The sequence below is a fragment of the Choloepus didactylus genome, chromosome 4, assembly GCF_015220235.1.
Source record: "Choloepus didactylus isolate mChoDid1 chromosome 4, mChoDid1.pri, whole genome shotgun sequence".
NCBI classification, from domain to species: Eukaryota; Metazoa; Chordata; class Mammalia; order Pilosa; family Megalonychidae; genus Choloepus; species Choloepus didactylus.
Window position 1 is genome coordinate 71,072,839 of NC_051310.1, and position 13,365 is coordinate 71,086,203.

Here is a 13,365-nt window from a genome sequence, read left to right on the forward strand (position 1 = left end):
TCCCCTTCTATTCCTACTTTGCTGCATGTTTTTATTTTGAAAGGGTGTTGGATTTTGTAAAAAGTTTTTTCTGCATCAATAGAGATGATCATTTGGTTTTACCCTTCATTCTTTTAATGTGGTCTATTACATTGGCTGCTTTCCTTATATTGACTGACCTTTGTGTTCCTGTGATTATTCTCACTTGGTCATGGTGTATAAAACTTTGAATAAGCTGTTGGATTTGGTATGCTACAATTTCATTGATGGGTTTTTCATATATTGATAAGGGATATTGGTCTATAGCTTTCTTTTATATCTTAATCTAGCTTTAATTTTAGTGTAATGCTGGCATTATAGAATGTGTTAGGAAGTGTATCCTATTGTTTACTTTTTGGAAGCATTTGGAAAGGACTGATGTTAATTCTTTGAATTTTTGGTAGAATTCATCAGTGAAGTCATCTGGCTCTAGACTTTGCTTTGTTGGGATGTTTTGGTTACCAATTCAATTTCTGTACTTGTTATTGGTCTGCTAAGATTTTTATTTATTTTTTTTTCAGCTTAGGTAATTTGTGCATTTCTAGCTGTTTGTTAATTTCATCTACATTATCTAATTTGTTGGTGTGTAATTGTTCATAGTATTCTTTTATAATTTTTATTTCTGTAAAGTTGGCAATAATGTTCTCACTTTCATTTCTGATTTTAGTTATTTGCATTTTCTCTCTGTTTTTCTTCATCAGTCTAGTTGACAATTTGATGAATTTCTTGTTATTTTCAAAGAAACGTCTTTTGGTTTCCTGGGTTTTCTCTAATTTTTTCTATTCCCTATATTGTTGGTCTCTACTCTCATCTTTATTATTTCATTTCTTCTGCTAGCTTTTGGTTTAGTTTGCTCTTCTTTTTCTAGTTCCCTAAGATTTGAAGTTAGGTGGTTGATTTGAGAAGTTTCTTCCTTTAAAATGTAGGCATTCACATCTGTAAATTTCCTTGTAAGTATTGTCTTGGCTGCATACTATAAGTTTTGGTATGTAGTGTTTGTGTTTTCACTCATCTCAATGTATTATATAATCTCCCTTTGATTTCTTCTTTGATAGAATGGTTGCTTAAGAGGGTCTTGTTAAATTTCCACATATTTGTTAAATTTCCAGCTTCCCTTTGTTATGGCTTTCTAGTTTCATTCCATTAAAGTCGGAGAAGATACTTTGTATGAATTTAAACTTTTTAAAGTTATCAAAATTTGTTTTGTCACTAACATAGTTTCTTCTGGACTATGCATATGAGATAAATGTATATTTATCTTATATGCATATGAGATAAATGTATATTTCTTGGGTTGAGTATTCGATATATGTTTGTTAGATCTAGTTGGTTTATATTGTTGCTCATACCTTCTATTTCCTTAATAAACTTCTGTCTTGATGTTCTATCCATTATTGAATATGAGATATTGAAGTCTCCAACTATTTTTTTAAAACTATTTCTCTCTTCAATTTTTTCAGTTTTTACTTTGTGTGTTGTGGCCTTTCCTGTTAGGTATTACATGTTTATCATTATCATATCTTTGGCTGGATTTACACTTTTATGAGTATAAAATATACTTCTTTGTCTCTTGTAACAAATTTTTTACATAGATTCTATTTTGCCTGACATTAGTATAGCCACTCTAGCTCTCTTAAATTTGTTTTGATTGAAGAAGATATACACTTACAGAAAAATCATGCAGAAAACACAGAGTCCCCATGTAACCCATCACACCCATAATTTTCCCTATAAACTCTGCATTGGTGCGGTGCCTTTCTTAGAACTGATAAAACAATATTATTATTAACTATTAGCTATAGTCCATAGCTTACATTAGGTTTCACTTTTTGTGTTGCACACTGCTATGGTATTTCTTTAAACTTTTTTTCTAGTAACATATATACAACCTAAAATTTCTCCTTTAAATCTCATTCAAATATAAGTTCAGTGGAATTAATTACATTCAGTATGGTGTGGTAACATTGTCACCATTCATTAACACTTTTCTATCATCCCAAACAGAGAATCTGTACTAATTATTTACTCTCCATTTCCTACCTATACTCTGGCAACTGACAACCTGTATTCTAGTTTCTGACTCTATGAATTTGTTCAATCTAATTATTTCATATAAGCAAGATCATATAATATTTGTCTTTTTGTGTCTGACATTTCACTCAGCTTGACGTCTTCAAGATTCAACATGTTTTGCATGTTTCTGATCAGCATTCTTTTTATAGTTGAATAATATTCTATTGTATGTATATATGACATTTTGATTATCTATTAGTCTATTGATGGAAACTTCAGTTGCTTCAATCTTTTGACAGTTGTGAATGATGTTGCTAAAAACATCTGTGTGCAAATATTTATTGAAGTCCTTGTTTTCAGTTATTTGTGGTATATGACTGGAAGTGGGATTGCTGGGTCATATGGTAATTTTATACCTAATTTTCAGAGGTACCATCTAGCTTTTTTCCACAGCAGCTGTAACATTTCACATTCTGTTCCTATTACTCCATATATTCTCCAACACTTATTTTCCGTTTTTAAATAGTAGCAATTCTAGTGGGAGTGAAATGATATCTCATTATGGTTTTGATTTGCATTTAACAAATGGCTAATGATGTTGAGTATCTTTTAATGTGGTTTCTGTCCATTTGTATATTTTCTTTGGAGAAATGTCTAGTCAAGTCTTTTGCCCATTTGTTACAATTGTTTATCTTTGGTTGTTGAGTTGTAGAATTTCTTTATATATTCTGGATAAAAACCTAATCAGATATGTGGTTTCAAAACATTTTCTCCCATTCTGTAGGTAGTATGTTTACTTTCATGATGCAGTTCTTTGATGCATAAAGTTTTAAATTTTGATGAATTCCTATTTATCTATTTTTCTTTATGTTGTATATGCTTTTGTGTGAAGTCTGAGAAAACATTGCCTAGCACAAGGTCCCAAAGATGTTCCCTTATGTTTTCTTCTAGGAGTTTTATAGTTTGGGGCTCTTACATTGAGGTAATTGATCCATTTTTGAGTTAATTTTTCATACAGTATGAGGGAGGGGTCCTCCTTCATTCTTTTGCATATGGGTATCCATTTTTCCTAGCACTGTTTGCTGTACTGATTATTATTTCCTTATTGAATGGACATGGCATCCTTGTAAAAAATTAGTTGGCCAGAGAAGTGTGTTTATTTCAAATCTCTCAGTTTGCTCTCCTTGTGCCAGTGCTATGCTGTTTTGATTACTATGCCTATGTAATAAGTTTTAAAATCAGAAAGTGTGAATCCTCAAACTTCATTCTTCTCTTTCAAGATGTTTTTGGCTATTTGGGACCCATTACCCTTCCATATAAATTTAATAATTGGCTTTTCCATTTCTGCAAATAAGGTTGCTGGAATTTTGATTTGGATTTCACTGAATCTGGAAATTGCTTTGGGAAAAATTGACATTTTAACAATATTTACTCTTCTAATTCATGAACTTGTTATGACCTACCATTTATTTAGGTCTTCTTTGATTTCTTTTAGCAATGTTTTATGGTTTTCCATGTATAAATCCATTATATCCCTGTTAAATGTATTTCTAATTTTTTGATCCTTTTAGTTGCTATTGTAAATGGATTTTTCCAGGATTTTCTCTTCAGATTGTTCATTACTGATGTATGGAAACACTACTGAATTTTGTATGTTGACCTTGTACCCTGCCATTTTGCAGAATTCACTTAATGGTTCTAGTAGTTTTCTTGTGGAATTTTCATGATTTTTTAATGTATCAGTTCATGTTATCTACATATAGGGAAAGTTTTACCTATTCTTTTCCAATTTAGATGCCATTTATTCCTTTCTCTTGCCTAATTGCTCTGGTTAGAACTTCTAGTACAATATTGAATAACAGTAGTGACATTGGGCATCCTTGTCTTGTTCCAGATAGTAGAGCAAATGTTTTCAGTCTTTCAACATTGAGTATGATGCAAGCCGGGGTTTTTCACATACAAGCTATACATTAGGGAAGCTCCCTTCTATTACTAGCTAAGTGTTTTTCTTTTTTAATTTATTGAGACATATTGACATGTCAAACAGTCATCCATGGTGTACAATCAACTGTTCACAGTACCATCATATAGTTATGCATTCATCACCCCAATCTATTTTTGAACATTTTCCTTATGCCAGAAAGAATCATAATAAGAATAAAAAATAAAAACAAAAAAGAACACCCAAATCATCCCCCCATCCCACCCTATTTTTCATTTAGTTTTGTCCCTATTTATCTACTCATCCATCCATACACTGGATAAAGGGAGTGTGACCCATAAAGTTTTCACAATCACACTGTCACCCCTTGTAATCTACATTGTTATACAGTTGTCTTCAAGAATCAAGGCTACTGGGTTGGAGTTTGATTGTTTCAGGTATTTACTTCTAGCTATTCCAATACAATGAAACCCAAAAAGTGTTATCTATATAGTGTACAAGAACGTCCACTAGAGTGACCTCTTGACTCCATTTGAAATCTCTCAGCCACTGAAGTTTTATTTCATTTCATTTTGCATCCCCCTTTTGGTCAAGATGTTCTCAATCCCATGATGCCAGGTCCAGATTCATACCTGGGAATCATATCCTGCATTGCCAGGGATATTTGCACACCTGGGTGTCAGGTCCCATGTAGGGGGGAGAGCACTGCAATCACCTGCCAAGGTGGCTTAGAGAGAGAGAGCCACATCTGAGCAACAAGGAGACCCTCAGGGGGAGACACATAGGCACAATTATAAGCAGGTTTAGCCTCTCCTTTGCAGTAACAAGCTTCATAGGGGCAAATCCCAAGAAAGAGGGCTCAGCATGTCAAGCCATCAGTCCCCAGTGTTTGTGAGAACATCAGCAACAATCCAGGTGAGGAAGTCCAACACCTCTGCATCCTCCCCCAGCTCCTCAGGGGGGTCTACGTGTTTTTTAATTAAGAAAGGATGCTGTATTTTGTTGAATGCACTTTCTGCATCAATTTAGATGATCATGTGGGTTTTTTCCTTTATTATGTTAATATGGTTATTAAATTATTTGATTTTCTTATGTTGAACCACCCTCACATACCTTATAAATCCCACTTGATTATGGTGTTTAATTCTTTTAATGTTCTGATGTATCAGGTTTCGTGGTATTCTATTGGTGATTTTTGCATCTATAATCATATGGGATATTGTGCTGTAATTTTCATTTCCTATGATATCTTTATCTGGCTTTGCTATAAGGGTGATATTGGCCTCAGAGAATGAGTTACAGTCATGTTCCCTCCTTTTCAATATTTTCTTAGAATTTGAGAAAGACTGGTGTTAATTCTTATTGGAATATTTGGTAAAATTCACCAATGACACCATCTTTCATTGTGGGCTTTCTTTATTGGGAGTTTTTGATAATTGATTCAATCTCTTTAGTTGTGATTGCTTTGTAGAGATCTTATATTTCTTCTTGACTCAAGGGAGGTAGCTGTTGTTCTAGGAATTTGTCCATTTAACCTAGGTTATATAATTTGTTGGCATGCAGTTATTCATAGTATCCTCTTATAGTCCTTTTTTATTTCATTGGTGTCAGTAGTAATGTCCCCTTTTCATTTCTGATTTTAGTCATTTGTGTCCTCTCTCTTTTTTGCTTCATCAGTCTAGATAAATATTTGTCAATTTAATTAATATTTTCAAAGAAACATCTTTTTGGTTGTTTAAGTTCTAATTTTTTCCCTCTATTTTATTTATCTCCACTCTAGTATCTTATTTCCTTACTTCTGCTTGCCTTGTTCTTAATTTGCTCTTTTTTTCTAGTTCTTCCAGTTTGTAGCTGGTTCTCTGATTTGAATGCTTACTTCTTTTTTAATGTGGGCACTTAGAGCACTGCTATTTCTGCATCCAATAAGTTTTGGGATGTGGTATTTTCATTTTCATTTGCATCAAAATATTTCCTAATTTTCACTTTGGTTATTTAAGAGTGTGTTGTTTAATTTCCACATATTGGTGAATTTTCCATTTCTTCCCATTATTGATTTCTAGCTTCATCCCATTGTGGTTGGAGAAGATACATTGTATGATTTCAATATTTTTGAATTTATTAAGACTTGTTTTGTGACCTTAAATATGGTCTATCCTGGAGAATGATCCATGTGCACTTGAGAAGAATGTGTAAACTGTGAAGTGTGTACATATACCTGAGAGGTCTAGGTGGTTTCAAGTATCTCTCAATTCTTTTATTTATTTTTTATCTTTTGTCTAGATGTTTTTTTTTCATTATTTAAAGTGGTTTATTAAAGTCTCCAATTATTAATGTAGCACCATTATATTCTGCCTTCAAATCTAGCAGTATGTGATTCATATATTTTGGGGCTCTGCTGTTAGGTGCATATGTATTTATAATTGTTACATCTTCCTATTGAATTGATCCCTTTATCAATATATGATTACTGTCTTTTCCCTCATAACATTTTTTTACTTAAAGCATATTTCATCTGATATTAATAGAGTTTCCCTAGCTCTCTTTTGGTTACTCATTACATGGGATAATTTCTTCCAACCTTACATTTTCAACTTACTTATGTCTTGAATTTAAGGTTAGTTTCTTGTAAGCATAACATAGTTGGGTCATGATTTTTTATCCATTCACTCAATCTCTGCATTTTTAAAGCAATTTTATTGAGTTATATTCACACACCATAAAATCCATCCAAAGAATACAACCAATGGCTCATAGTTTCACCACATAGTTGTACCTTCATCAGCACAATCAATATTTGAACATTTTCATTGCTTAAAAAACCCCCAAAACATCTCATACCTCTTATCCCCCCATTATAGTCCCATAGAATTGGTGTGGTAATTTGTTGATATTGATGAATGAATATTAAAATATTACTGTTAATGATAGCCCATAGGCTGCAATAGGTTCATTTTTCTCATATAATAACTCCTTGTAATAATGCAATACAATTCTTCTTGTTCATGAAAGGACATTTTTACATTTTTACTATTAATCATAGGCATCATCCACAACAGGGTTCACTGTTTTATACAGTCCCATGTTTTATCTTCTAGCTTTCCTTATAGTGACATACATGACTCTAAACATCTCATTTCCACCACAATCACACACATAATTCAGTGCTGTTAATTACACTAACCTATGTGGTACCATCAACTCTATCCATTTCAAAACATTTAAATTCAACCTAGTTGAGTCAGGGCAAATTGGCAGCATGGGGAGGTGTGGAAATTAGTTAGTCCCCAAGAGCAACCAATACCCAGGGATATCTGGGAACAACTAGAAAATAGTCTGAAACAACTGACAGGGAGACATCCATGACTGGACAACATTGTACACTAGGCAGGAATAGGTGGAATGACTGATGCCACAGAACAGAACAAGAGATGACACTTCTGATCAAACAGAACCTTGCTAGAAGTCTAGAATAAGTTGAACTGAATGTCAAAGAACAGATAGAGAACAAAGCCAGCCAACAAGAAAACCCTATGTAAAATGGAGAAAATGACCTCCAGAATAAACTGATCAAGGAAATCAGATGCCTAGACACAAGCACAGGAAACATCATGACTCATACTAGGAAGTGCAAAGATATGGTCCAAACAAAGGAACAAACCAACACTGCAACTGAGATACAGGAGTTGAAACTAATTAAAGATTTTAAACAAATCTTCTGAATCAATTAAAAGAGTTGAAGGAAATTGTGGCAAAACAGATGAAGGAAATAAAGAAGATAAATGGTTCCCATACAGAAGAACTTGAAAGCTTGAAAAAAAACACATGGAGGAACTTATGGGAATGAAGGCACAATAGAAGAGATGAAAAACAAATTGAGACATACAACAGCAGATCTGAAGACGCAGAAGAAAGGTTAGTGAGCTAGATCACAAGATATCTGAAATCCTACACACAAGAACAAATAGGGAAAAGAATGAAAAAATATGAGCAGGGTCTCAGGGAAATGAATGATAATGTGAAACATATGAATATACATGTCATGGGTGTCCCAGAAGGAAAAGAGAAGGTAAAGGGGCAGAAAGAATATAGGAGGAAGTAATCACTGAAAATTTCCCATCTGTTATGAAAGACATAAAATTACAGATCCAAGAAGTGCAGTGTACCCCAAACAGAATAGACCTGAGTAGACTGACTCCAAGACACTTAATAATCAGATTATCAAATGTCAAAAACAAAAAGAGAATTCTGAAATCAGCAAGAGAAAAGCGATCCATCACATACAAAGAAAGCTTGATAAGACTATGTGTGGATTTCTCAGTAGAAACCATGGAGGTGAGAAGGCAGTGGTATCATAAATCTAAGATACTGAAAGAGAAAAACTGCCAAACAGGAATTCAATATCTGGCAAAACTATCCTTCAGAAATGAGGGAGAGCTTAAAATATTTTCAGACAAACAGACACTGAGAGAGTTTATGAACAAGAAACCTACTCTACAAGAAATACTAACCAGAGCACTATAAACAGATAGGAAAAGAAAGAAAAGAGAGGTTTGGAGAAAAACGTAGAAATGACTATCAGTAAGGGTAAAAGAGAGAGAGAGGGAAGAAATAAAAATTAAATATGATATATAAAATCCAAAAGACAAAATGGTAGACAGTAGACTTTACATTGAGTGAAATTAACCAGAAACAAAAGGATGGATACTGTATGGTCTCACTAATATGGACTAACATTGATGAGCAAAATTTGAGATTTGAGAACCCAGGTTATCAGGAGACAGAAAGAGGTTAGCAATCAGGCATTTGATACTAAAGGATTACAGAAGGTCCAACAGGATTGATTGTATAGATCCAGAAATGGAATGGATGACATGATAATGTGTGATGGTAACACAATATTGTAAGTACTCTGAACAAAGATGAGTGTGAGTACAGTTGAAAGAGTAAGGCTAAGGGAATGTATGACACCAGAAGGAAAGACAGATTATGTAATTTAGCAAAACCTAAGCTGGTCAATGATGGTGATTAAATGTACAAATATAGGAATATTTTTAAATGAGGGAGAAAAAATGAATGTCAACATTGCAAGGTGTTGAAAATTGTATGGTATAGAGGAAAAAATACAATCAATGCAAATTAGAGCCTATAGTTAATGGTAATATTGTAAAATATTTCCATTAATTGTAACAAAGGCAATATGCCAAAGCTAAATGTTTATAAGTGGGGGATATTGGGGAGGGATATGGGATTCTTCATGGTGGTGAGGTTGTCTGACCTTTTCATTGTATTTTACTTTTATTATTCCTCTATATTTGTATTTTTATTCTTCATGTTTTTCTCCTTTTCCTCTTTCTTTGGGGAAGAGATGGAAATATCCTCATATACATTGTATTGGTGAATGCATAATTATGTGATTATACTGGGAATCATTGATTGTTTACTTAGGGTGGATTGTATGGTGTGTGAATAAAACTATTAAAAAATAAAGAGGGTTACAAGTGATGGAGAAAATGTGGAGAGAGAGATGTACCTATTCCTTGTTGGTAGGGAAGTAGAATGGTGCGGCCCAGCTGGAGGGCAGTGTGGTGGGTCCACAGGAAACAAACTATGGGGTTACCATATGGCCCTGCAACCCCATTATTGGTATATACTTGGAAGAACTGAGAGCAGAGACATGAATGGGCATTGCACAGTGGTGTTTATGGCAGCCATATTCATGATTCACAATGGATGGAGGTGGCCTAAGGGTACATTGACTGATAAACAGAATGGTGAGCTGTGGTGTACACATACAATGGAATACCAAGCAGTGACAAGAAGAAATGAAGTTGTGAGGTATGCACTTGGGTGAATGGACCTTGAGGACAGCATGTTGAGTGAAATAAGCCAGAATTGAGAATATAAACATTATAATGCCTCATAATATGGGATAACTATAATGTGCAAACTCTGAGAATTGAAATCTGAGAGCATGAGTTATCAGGGGAAGGCTTATGGTAAAGGTTCCCAGATTGTAAGCTCTTAGAACAGTCACATTCTATTCATGAGTTGTAATAGCTGTTGAAAATTCTGAGATGATGAACTCTTTGTGTATAATCTGGTCAATCCCTAGAACTTTGCATATTTATTTGACACCTGAGACTCAGAGCCAGAATTCAGGAGATATGGTCAGTATTACCCCATAGAGCAAATGTTAAAGAAGCTGAAAAAGAGATCAGACTTCAATTAGAGATATGAATGGAATGGACTTGATTAGAACTAAGGTAAAACAGACTGAAGAGTAAAGGATGATATTGAATGTGTTTTAAAATCTCAATTTCTGTATGAGACCAAAGGAAGAGATGTTTATTTGGTGCAAAATCTATAATTTCTGTAGCATGCTATATAATTTAACTTGTAAGGTCAGTTTATTCAAACACTGTAATTACATGGAACCTTGAATATGGGGTGAGATCTGGTTAGATTTTACAGGTTAGCATGAAGCCCCAATAAATCCCAGAGTAATTTGAGCAGAGACTAAGGAATATTCACAGGGCCCCCTTTCAGGCTGGGGAAAAAATGTGGAAACATTAAATTTCCCTACCTAGGGAATTCCTGATATTCTCTCAAGCATTGGGGACTTCCATTATAGTAGGTCAAATCCTTGATCTTGGGACTTGCCCTTATTAGTCTTACTGCTGCAAAGGAGAGGGTAAGCCTACCTATAATGGGGCCTAAGAGTCACCCCCAGAGAACCTCCTTTGTTGCTTAGATGTGCCCCATCTCTCCCTAAGCCCACTCAGCACGTAAACTCACTGCCCCCTCCAATATGGGTCATGACTCCCAGGCGTGTAAATCTCCCAGGCAATGTGGGACATGACTCCCAGGGATGAACCTGGACCTGGCATCACGGGATTGAGAAAGCCTTCCTGACTAAAAAGAGGAACAGAAATTAAGCAAAATAAAGTTTCTGTGGCTGAGAGATCTCAAATGCAGTCAAGGTCATTTTTATGCATTATATAGATATTCTTTTTTAAATTTTAGTGTACTAGAATAACTAGAAGGAAATACCTAAAACTGTTGAACTGCAATCCAGTATCCTTGATTTTTGGAGGTGGTGATATAACTATATTGCTTATAAGGTATAACTGTGTGATTGTGAAAACCTCACAATTCCTTTATCCAGTTTACAAACAAACCAGTAAAACAAAGGGGGGGGGACAAAAAGTAAATGAATAATAGGGTGGAAAAAGGAGTATGAGATGTTTTCAGTGTCCTTTTTTACTTTTATTCTTATTCTTATTCTTATTTTTTGGAGAAGTGAAAATGTTCAGAAAAGTTGTGCTGATAAATGCACAACTATATTATGATACTGTGAACTGATTGTATACTTTGGATAATTGTATGGTATGTGACTATATCTCAATAACATTACATTTGGGAAAAAAATTCAACCTAGTTAAAAGTTCTGCAAACATTAAGCATCACTCCTCATTCCCTACCCTCAATCTATCCCCTGGTAACCTATATTCTAGATTTAGCTCTATGAGTTTATTTATTATAATAAGTTCATATTAGTGAGATCATACAATATTTGCCCTTTTATTTCTGACTTATTTCACTGAATATAATGGACTCAAGTTTCCTCCATGTTGTTGCATGCTCAGGACTTCATTCCTTTTTACAGGTGCATGATATTCATCATTTGTATATACCACATTTTGTTTATCCATTCATCAGTTGATGGATACTTGGGTTGTTTCCATCTTTTGACAATTGTGAATAATGCAGCCATAAGCATTGGTGTGCAATTGTCTGTGTCTCTGCCTTCAGGTCTTCTGGGTATATACCTAGTAGTGAGATTGCTGGATCATAGAACAATTATATACTTTGCTTCCTGAGGTACTGACAAACTGACTTCCACAGTGGCTGTACCATTTTGCATTCTCACCATCCATGAATAAGTGTTCCTATTTCTCCACATCCTCTCCAACACTTGTAATTTCCCATTTGTTCTATAGTGGCCATTCTAGTACGTGTCAAATGACATTGCATTGTGGTTTTGATTTGCATTTCCCTAATAGCTAGTGAAGTTGAATATTTTTTCATGTGATTTTTAACATTTGTATTTCCTCTTTGGGAAAATGTCTTCTCATGTCTATCACCATTTTTTTAAAAATTCAATTTTATTGAGATATATTCACATACCATACAATCATCCAAAGTGTACAATCAATTGTACAATCATATAGTTGTGCATTCATCACCCCAATCTATTTTTCAAACATTTTCCTTGTACCAGAAAAAGTGAAAATAAGAATAAAAAATAAATGTAGAAAATAACACCCAAATCATCCCCCTTCCCACCCTATTTTTCATTTAGTTTTTTGTCCCCATTTTTCTACTCATCCATCCAAACACTGGATAATGGGAGTGTGATCCACAAGATTTCACAGTCATGCTTTCACATCTTCTAAGCTGCATTGCTATACAATCATCTTCAAGAGTCAAGGCTACTGGGTTGCAATTTGATAGTTTTGGGTATTTACTTCTAGCTATTCCACTGCATTAAAACCTAAAAAGGGTTATCTATACAGTGCATAATGCCCACCAGAATGACCTCTCAACTGCATTTGGAATCTCTCAGCCACTGAAACTTTATTTCCTTTCATTCTGCATCCCCCTTTTGGTGAAGAAGATGTTCTCAATCCCATGATGTCAGGTGCAGATTCATCCCTAGGAGTCATATCCTGCATTGCCAGGGAGATTTACACCCCTGGGAGTCAGATCCCATGTAGGGGGAGTGTTGCCAATTTTTTTAACTGAGCTGTTTGTCTCTTTTTTGTTGTTGAGTTATAGGATTTATTTGTATATTCTGGATTTCAAACTCCTGTCAGATATGTGATTTCCAAATATTTTCTCCCATTCAGTAGACTGCCTTTTCAACTTTTTGACAAAGTCCTTTGAAGCACAGAAGTATTTAATTTTGAAGAGGTCCCATTTATCTATTTTTTCATTCATTACTTGTGCTTTGTGTAAGGTCTAAGAAACCACCACCTATCACTAGATCCTGAGGAAGCTTTCCTAAATTTTAGGACTTTTATGGTACTGGCTCTTATATTTAGGTCTAGGACCCAGTTTGAATTAATTTTTCATAGTGTGTGAAATAGGTGTCCTCTTTCATTCTTTTGGATATGGATATCTAGTTCTCTCATCAATTATTTAAGAGACTGTTCTGTGTAAGTTGAGTGGACTTGTGAACCTTGCCCAAAATCAATTGACCAGAGAACCAGGAGAGAAGCTAATAGATGAAATTCAGAGTTTTCCCCAGAGAAGCTAAGAGAAGACCACCAGATGCTTAGAAAGAAATGCCCTGGGAGAAATAAGCAAGGATGTACAGGAGCTGAGAGAGA

At 34.5% G+C, this 13,365-nt stretch overlaps 1 pseudogene; it reads left to right on the top strand.

The window, feature by feature from the left end:
• The window catches only part of LOC119532683, a 32,551-nt pseudogene that overhangs the window by 17,752 nt on the left and 1,434 nt on the right, over nt 1-13,365 (top strand).